The 8270-nt window shown below is 42.6% G+C and overlaps 1 protein-coding gene and 1 long non-coding RNA gene across 2 annotated transcripts in view; both read left to right on the top strand.

The window, feature by feature from the left end:
• LOC128320863 (uncharacterized) overlaps positions 1–8270 on the top strand; it is a 131429-nt gene that overhangs the window by 48937 nt on the left and 74222 nt on the right. The window lies entirely within an intron of this gene.
• The window catches only part of ppm1e (protein phosphatase, Mg2+/Mn2+ dependent, 1E), a 45740-nt gene that overhangs the window by 15765 nt on the left and 21705 nt on the right, over positions 1–8270 (top strand). The gene's annotated exons all lie outside the window — the stretch shown is intronic.

Below are 8270 nucleotides of genomic sequence, written 5' to 3'. Positions count from 1 at the left end.
GTGATTAGTGAGTGTGTAGCGAGGTGGGGAGTGATTAGTGAGTGATTAGTGAGTGTGTAGCGAGGTGGGGAGTGATTAGTGAGTGTGTAGCGAGGTGGGGAGTGATTAGTGAGTGATTAGTGAGTGTGTAGCGAGGTGGGGAGTGATTAGTGAGTGATTAGTGAGTGTGTAGCGAGGTGGGGAGTGATTAGTGAGGTGGGGAGTGATTAGTGAGTGTGTAGCGAGGTGGGGAGTGATTAGTGAGTGTGTAGCGAGGTGGGGAGTGATTAGTGAGTGATTAGTGAGTGTGTAGCGAGGTGGGGAGTGATTGGTGAGTGATTGGTGAGTGATTGGTGAGTGTGTAGTGAGTGTGTAGTGAGGTGGGGAGTGATTAGTGAGTGATTAGTGAGTGTGTAGCGAGGTGGGGAGTGATTAGTGAGGTGGGGAGTGATTAGTGAGTGTGTAGCGAGGTGGGGAGTGATTAGTGAGGTGGGGAGTGATTAGTGAGTGTGTAGCGAGGTGGGGAGTGATTAGTGAGTGATTAGTGAGTGTGGGGAGTGATTAGTGAGTGATTAGTGAGTGTGTAGCGAGGTGGGGAGTGATTAGTGAGTGATTAGCGAGTGTGTAGCAGTGTGCTTCCTCTGAAAGTGACCTTGTTACGGACACTGAAATTGGACTAGATGGAATGAGCCAGGCAGATGACCTGTTACCGTGTGTGTGTGTGTGTGTGTGTGTGTGTGTGTGTGTGTGTGTGTGTGTGTGTGTGTGTGTGTGTGTGTGTGGACATGGACGTATCTCCCTTGATCATTCCTCTGTACACACACTCCTGAGGCTGAAGAACTGGGCTGTGTGGATGCTGAAGTGCAGCGATGACCTACATTCAGATGCTAAAGCTTCCTTCAATCTGGATCTCCACTGAACACACACACACACTCTCACTCTCTCTCTCTCTCTCTCTCTCTCTCACACACACACACACACACTCCACATCGTCTCTTTACATTTTATTTAATATTTATTTTAAAAATCGGCAGTAAACTTTCTCTTCATCACAATACGTGTGTCTTCAGGGATTGTGTATTAACCTGAAGCAGCAGTTTAGCTTTCACACTCGTATCTAGGTGGGTGGGTGTGTGTGTGTGTGTGTGTGTGTGTGTGTTGCTAAACTAGAAGATCGGCGCCTCTTGACTTTTTCCGTCTAACCCGAGTTTATTCTTGTCGTAGTCTTTGGGTGTCTCCGGGGGATTTTAATGCAGGAGTGACCCGGCGTTCAGGTTCGTCCTTGACGAAACACTGCTCTATATTTTACACGTATATAAATAACCCTTTCCTCTCGGAGATCTGTCTACATCGACCTTGTACTTGTCCGTGGATTTGGATCCCATTTTATGTCTCTTCCTTTTGTTTGTTTGTTTGTTTTTGTCTTCTTTTATGATGCTGTAAAGTACAAATTAGCATTAATGTAATTATCCGTTACGACTCCATGACACAGTCTAAAAATTAAGGCAGTATTTTTTCTTTAAAGCTACATTTTCCGTCCTGGAGTCACATGACACTCGCTTAACGTCGGGTTTGTTAACATTAGCCAGCATTAGCACTTGAAATGTAACTTAAATCACTTTTAATATAAATAAATCTAAAACTCTTGGTGTTATGGTGGAATAGTGTGAACAGGGCTTGCTGCGTAGCTTTTTGTTCTTGATGCTAGCTAGCTAAGTAAGTTTTTTTTAATTCCTTAGCCTCAAATACATGATGAGGTTTTATTTTTGGAGCGTCTGGATTCGTTTCAGATGCTAGGATGAAAACACAGACAGTGCCTTTAAAGCATCCGTTACAACTCCGTGGTCTAAAATCACAGATTGTACCTTTAAACCTCATTCGCTGTAACGCTTTCAGAGTGAACATCTGCAGGACAGACGAGTGTTGTATCTGGGTCAGCCAGAGAAAGGAACTCGCTCTTATGGACATCGTGATCCCATTCTGTCCTGATAAACAGCTTTTCTCATGCAGTATTGCTGTGTGTGTGTGTGTGTGTGTGTGTGTGTGTGTGTGTGTGTGTGTGTATGAACAGCAGTACATCACATTCCTGAGTGGAGAAAGTCTGCATTATTGACATCTGAGCGTAGAGTTGTAATGTCATGGCTCTGCTTTACATAAAACTGTTTACGACTTCCATGTATGGACTTTTTATTTTCTTCGCACATCACATGTGGTTCAGCAGATGGCACATAGGCCACGCCTCCTTCACCTGGGCTGACACGTACAGAAGCCACTCCTCCTTCACCTCTGCTGACCTATAGAGATGTGTGCAGCTCTGAGTGGGTGTGGACGAGGACCATAGATAAGACTGTGGGCGTGTCTTTGACTCCTTATATGGAGATCTTCATACAGAAAACAGGAAGTTATTAGCATTCATATGCACATGGGTTTAGTTAAACAGCTAGCTAACATGAGCTAACCTGTAGCATTCCTGATGCACTACTGTTTTTTCATTTTATATTTACTCAAACGTTTCGAGGGCGTGTCTTTGTGTCCGTCTGAAAGACACACCCACTTGTAAGCTGTCTGCAGACAGACGCTGCATGTTGGAAGAGTTTTAGAAGCGTCAACTGACAAGTCAAGTTTTTTTTTTCTTTTTTTATTCACAGAGACTTTGTGTTAATTGCATGTTTCTTAATTGTGCCTTCAGCGTATCTAACTCCAGCTGACGTGTGGTGATTATCTGACTGCCGTGTCGGTCGCTCACTCGCTCGCACTGACAGTGTGAGGTGGTGGTGATGGTGGTGATGATGATGTCACTTCCTCTCCTTCTGTTCTCTCTGAGTGTGGAGGAACTGGCGATGAGTTCACAGCAGATCGGGGAGGCCTAAGATGGGAGAAGTGTAAGAGTGTGTGTGTGTGTGTGTGTGTGTGTGTGTGTGTGTGTGTGTGGTGGGGAATCGTGTACCCGATCAAGCCACCTCCGCATTGGCTTTCAGCTGTTAGCGTTGGGGATAGCAACAGAGAAAGAGAGAGAGAGAATTAGTGTGTGAGGGCTGACTCATAATAAGCACTATGCTGACGGATTGCGACTCCCCGAAGCTCCTCGATTAGCCGCTGTGTCTCAGTAAAACACCACAATCTCTGAGTCACGGCTGAATAACCACGCTGCTCTGACTCACCACTCCGATGCTAAATCGGGGGTCACGGTGCAGGTTTTTGGGGACTTACCCACTCACCCTTAATCCATCTTAGCTCACATCCATATTAGCAGCAAGGTCGAGCAGGTCATCGCCATGTTAGAGAATGTAATAATATTTTCAGTTGCTTCCTCCAGCAGGGGAATGTAGAGGCTGGGCTAGTTATGCGCTAGTTAACTAGCGTAGAGCGTAGGATATAAACATAACTAGCGTGAGGAGTGGCATGTTTCCTGAAAGCACAGACACCTTTTAAGACATCTTTGCAATATTTTTCCATAACGGTTCAGCCAGATCTAGACCTTTTCTAACTAACCAGCTAAGTGTTGCCACAGAACATGCTAAGCTACTTAGCTAAGCATTACTATGCTAGCAAACGAGCTAGATCCTATGTAGGCTGGATGATTAAAAATCCATTCTTGTTAACTTGTAAAAGTCATTAATCATTAAATATTCAATATGTTATAACATTATTTTTACTTATCTGTTTGTGTTGTATGGAAGAAGCTAGCTCACTTGATTATCGTTGTCATAGTGAAAAGGCTAGACTAGGCTAGGCTAAGCTAAACCGAAGAAAGTTATTAGCAGTAAATCTACATTAATAGCATGAAATTCTCAGAATTAATTTCCTCACATTACAAACCAGATGATGTTTGCTCAGTAGGAATTATTAAATTAATATTATGGTTAAGAATTGAATGAAGTAAATGCTATTAGACAGCAGAATGTGAAGTCACTGTAGCTGCTGTGCTAGTTATAGAGCTTAGCTAGCATAAGAACTAGCATAAAAACTAGCATAAAGAGCTTTGATCTAGAGTTTTGGAACATTTTCCTCAGGAAAAATGAATATAAATTCATATAAAGGCAGCATTAACCACAGCGCTGTTGAATCCTGGATTGTGATTGGTCTTTAGGTATTGATTAGTTTTCTATAACAGCAGCTCTGACAGTAGCGCAGGTTTATATTAATGCACTCATTCTAATACGATATCGTTTCTATAGTAACAGCTCATTCACAGGGACGTGTACAGCAGACGATCCACTGATAAACGTGTGTGATCATTGACATGGATGTTTATTTACTATTGATGGAAGGAGTCTCCAGTGTCAGCGCTTTGTAACAGTCAGAGGTAAAGCTGTAACTTTTCTGTAAGTTTTCCGACGTCTTCAGGACAGAGTTGTTTACGCTTCTTCGCAGTTTCTCAGTAACATTTTATGTCTTATTATCCTGAAGAGAGAGAATAAAGAGAGGCTGGTGAGGGAACGACTGTTTATAGCTGCTATAACGTAAGCGACAACAGGAACTAACTTGTTTCACCGACAATCAACAGCATTATAAGTAACTATAAATGGATAAAAAGCATGATGTGTCGTTTATAAGTAAAACTGCTTTGGTGTAAGAGGAATAAAACACTTGAGGACGCGCTGTTACAGGAAAATAATCAATATAATAATCAAAATAATCAATCAACTTCAGGGTGAAGACAGTAACTCCGCTTCATCACACTACTCCGACACTCAGTATTTTACCTCACACACACACACACACACACACACACACAGTTTTATTCAGTTGTTAACCTTCTGATGTACCCAGTCTGAATGTTTTTGACATGGTCGCACCTCTACGTGTGATCCGATTGTGCAGATTTTTTCCACGAGAGCAGCCGGTGGATTACGCAACCCTCGACTCTGAGCGGCTCTGACCTCTCGGACCTCACTCCGGTGCTGTGATGACTCGAAGGAGGATGCGGTACCGCTGTAGTACCGCTGTAGTACCGCTGTAGTACCGCTGACCCGTCGTTTAGTGGGAAGTGGGTCAGGGCTGTTGGGGGAGGAAAAAAAGACTCATCATGTTTTATTAATAAATAAATTGGTGGACAAGCTGTAGTCTTGAGTAAGATGATAAAAACAAAAGTGTGTGGTTATACTTAACACACACACACACACACACACACACACACACACACACGGTAGCGTCATCTGCTCTGTGATTTTCCTAAGAAAAGAGCAGCAGGACGAGTGTGACACATACTACTGATGAAGCGCACAGGCAGAGAGAGTACGAGTCCACGATGAAGGTGGTGGTGATGATGATGAAGGTGACGATGATGATGATGATGCTGCTTGCTCAGCACCACAGATGGAATGATGTGAAATTCCCAGGATGCATTAGGGCTGGGCGATTGTAACGATACAATATTGATATCCTCATAATTTACGTCACAATACGTCTGTGAGATTAAATAAAATAATTATGATTTTGTTCTTAATCTTTAAAATTGTAAATTGTAAAATAAATTGTGAAGCTCTACTCTTTTCAGCCTGTGAACTTTAGTCTTCTCCGTTTATGATGTCGCTGTAATCGATGTGATCGTTAGCTGAAATGATCTTGGGCCACAAAAGCAGGAAGCAGGTCACCTTCCCCGAGTCTTCCAGCTCGTCCCAACTCACTCGTAACCTTTAAAATCGATGGATCGATCCAAACACCGTTACTAACAGCTGGACAAGTTTAATGTGATGTCAGTCTACAGCGTTTGGAGATGGGGGCTTCCTCAGTGCTCCAGCATTAGCACACTGACCAAGTTTCCTATCCTACAAGAGGAGAAAAAAGATTAAAGTCTACGATACGAACGCTTGTCTATATGGAGCTCAAAGTCAAATGAATCCCCCTTTAATCATCACCCTGGTATTCAGTGTGTGTGTGAGTGTGTGTGAAAGCTTCATGGTTCATGGGTCCACGTTAACTTGGATCATGTTCCTGAGGTTTCGTGTGTGAAACACACTCCTCGCCGTGAGTTCCCTCTCGCTCCAGCCGCACTAACCCACGTCCTGATCGCTTACATAACCATCGCTGTGTGGAGGCGTCGAGCCCCGTAATCTCTCTTTCAGCGCTCTGATTCATTTGAGGACGCCGAGGCTGGAAGCTGATTGTAACGCAGCCGGTGCTGACTTTTCTTTTCGTTTTTTTTTCCCTCAGAAACTTTGGCCCTCCATCAGGCACACATTGTGGGAACAGCGCCAATCGTAATCTGCGGATTAGGACCGTAATCCTGGTTTGTAAAACAGGTGGAGAGTTGATTCAGGGTCGCTGCAGGCCATTCTGCTGTTCTACGGTTTAAAAACAGCCGTACTGTCCCATTTAAAACGTCACACCGAAGACACAGCACACGAATATCTGAGCTGTCGCGTTGTACTGTCATGAAGTCGGCTTTAAAATAGGCCCTGTGAGATTTACCGAATATTTCTGCAGGACATACAGTTCTGTGCAAAGGTCTTAGACACGTGTAAAGAAACGCTGTAAAGACGCCTTCAAAAATAATGAAATTAAATGTTTCTACATTTAAAAAAAATCCCATAAAGAGCAGTAAACAGTAATAAATGAAACAAAGTCAATATTTAATGTGACGATCCTTCACTTTAAATAAATAAAGCAGTATCTGAGGTGCAGTGTGTGCAGTTTTATAAGGAAATGAGCTGGAAGTGTTACTGAGCATCTTGCAGAAGCAGCCACAGTTCTTCTGGAGACTTTGACTGTCGACTCGCTTCTTATTTCTGCAGCGAAACCCAGCAGCCTTCATTATGTTTTTATCTGAAAAGTGTCTCTTATGGAATCTGCTGCTTTCTTTACTGACATACAAACATTTTTCTGTAACGTTTCATTTTGTGCTGGAAAACTAATGTTTGGAATCTAAAATGTTTTTGTTCTGAATCAATAATGTAGAAGTCAGAAAAGTTTGTACTAAGAAAAAAAGGGGTGGGGGGGAGAATGTGTCCAGGACTTTTGCACAGTACTGTATGGTGCACACAAAAGCAGCAGGTTTGTTGCTGTTAACCTGATAAACCTCATTTCGGCTCCCAGAACAACTCGCACACATTTGGGCCAAAATTTATCTCAACACGTAAAGCGAACTATAAAATGGATAAACGTGTTGTTCATTAATAAATAAAGAAAAAATTGCATTCATTTACAAAGTACCACTTCTGGGTGGTGACAGCAGTAACGCTGCTTTGCCTCAGGACACGTCACACCACTCCATTTGTTTGTTGATTATTTTCCTGTACCAGCACTAACCCCGCCTTCACCCTGACAGTGACGTGACAAAGTGGCCAGAAGTCGTTATATTTCAATGAAATGGGTTCTGACGACCTTCGACAACGTAAAGTGGGCGGGGAGAGTGACACAGCAAAGGATTAGAAGTGAGGGACAGGTGTGTGTGTGTGTGTGTGTGTGTGTGTGTGTGTGTAATTTAACGACTGCATGGTGCTTTGACTCGTCTTAAAGGTTTATTTTGCACACATCATCAGCATCGCCGTCTCCGAGATGCGACCTCGAAGACCAGAACTGATCGATTTGGCATGATGAGAAGCCACAGTTTGCGCTCCTGCACACCAGAAGTGCTATTAAACTTTGTATTTCCTTTAAAAAAAAAAAAATGCCCTTGACACTCTCCAGAAAGGATTTTATTGAGCGTGCTGTAGCTGAATGGTGTAAAATAATGCAATGAGTTTTGAATGAACACAGAACTGAAGAACAGCTGAGGGGACAGAACGTCACTAAGTAGTGCACACTACAGGAGGGTAGTGTAGGGAACAGGATGGACTGAGCCTGAGTGTGTGTTTAGCCCACATTACTGTCCTCTTTGGCCCAACTAGGCCATCGTCTCTCTCAGAAAAGACACACACTTCCTCACTCTCCACACGGTTCACTTTATTTATCCTGCTTTTGTTTCTTCTCTCTCTCGCTAAACCACTTGCTCAGATTCTCACAATCCCATACATACTGTACACGCTAACACAAATGTGCATGTTTTGCAAATGTTTTGCAAATGTGATCTATTTTTGAATATTAAAAACAAATATTCAGTAGAGAATGAACTAAAGTCTGGTTAATAACTCGGAGCAGGCAGGAGTCGTTTCAGGACGACTCGAACATCAGAATAAATCATTTCAATGAATCAGAATGAATCAGGAATGATTGTATTAGACAAATGATCTACACAATATTTCTTCAAATACTGATTGTGTTGTATTTAATAGTAATTATAGCTCTAGAATTAGCACTATATTTTTAAAATATTAGGATATCCACCTATTTTTAGTAATAGCAATTTG

This window comes from Pangasianodon hypophthalmus, chromosome 17, assembly GCF_027358585.1.
Source record: "Pangasianodon hypophthalmus isolate fPanHyp1 chromosome 17, fPanHyp1.pri, whole genome shotgun sequence".
In the NCBI taxonomy this organism is placed as follows: Eukaryota; Metazoa; Chordata; class Actinopteri; order Siluriformes; family Pangasiidae; genus Pangasianodon; species Pangasianodon hypophthalmus.
The sequence above is the reverse complement of the archived record's forward strand: the minus strand, read 5'-3'. Positions and strand labels throughout refer to the sequence as shown.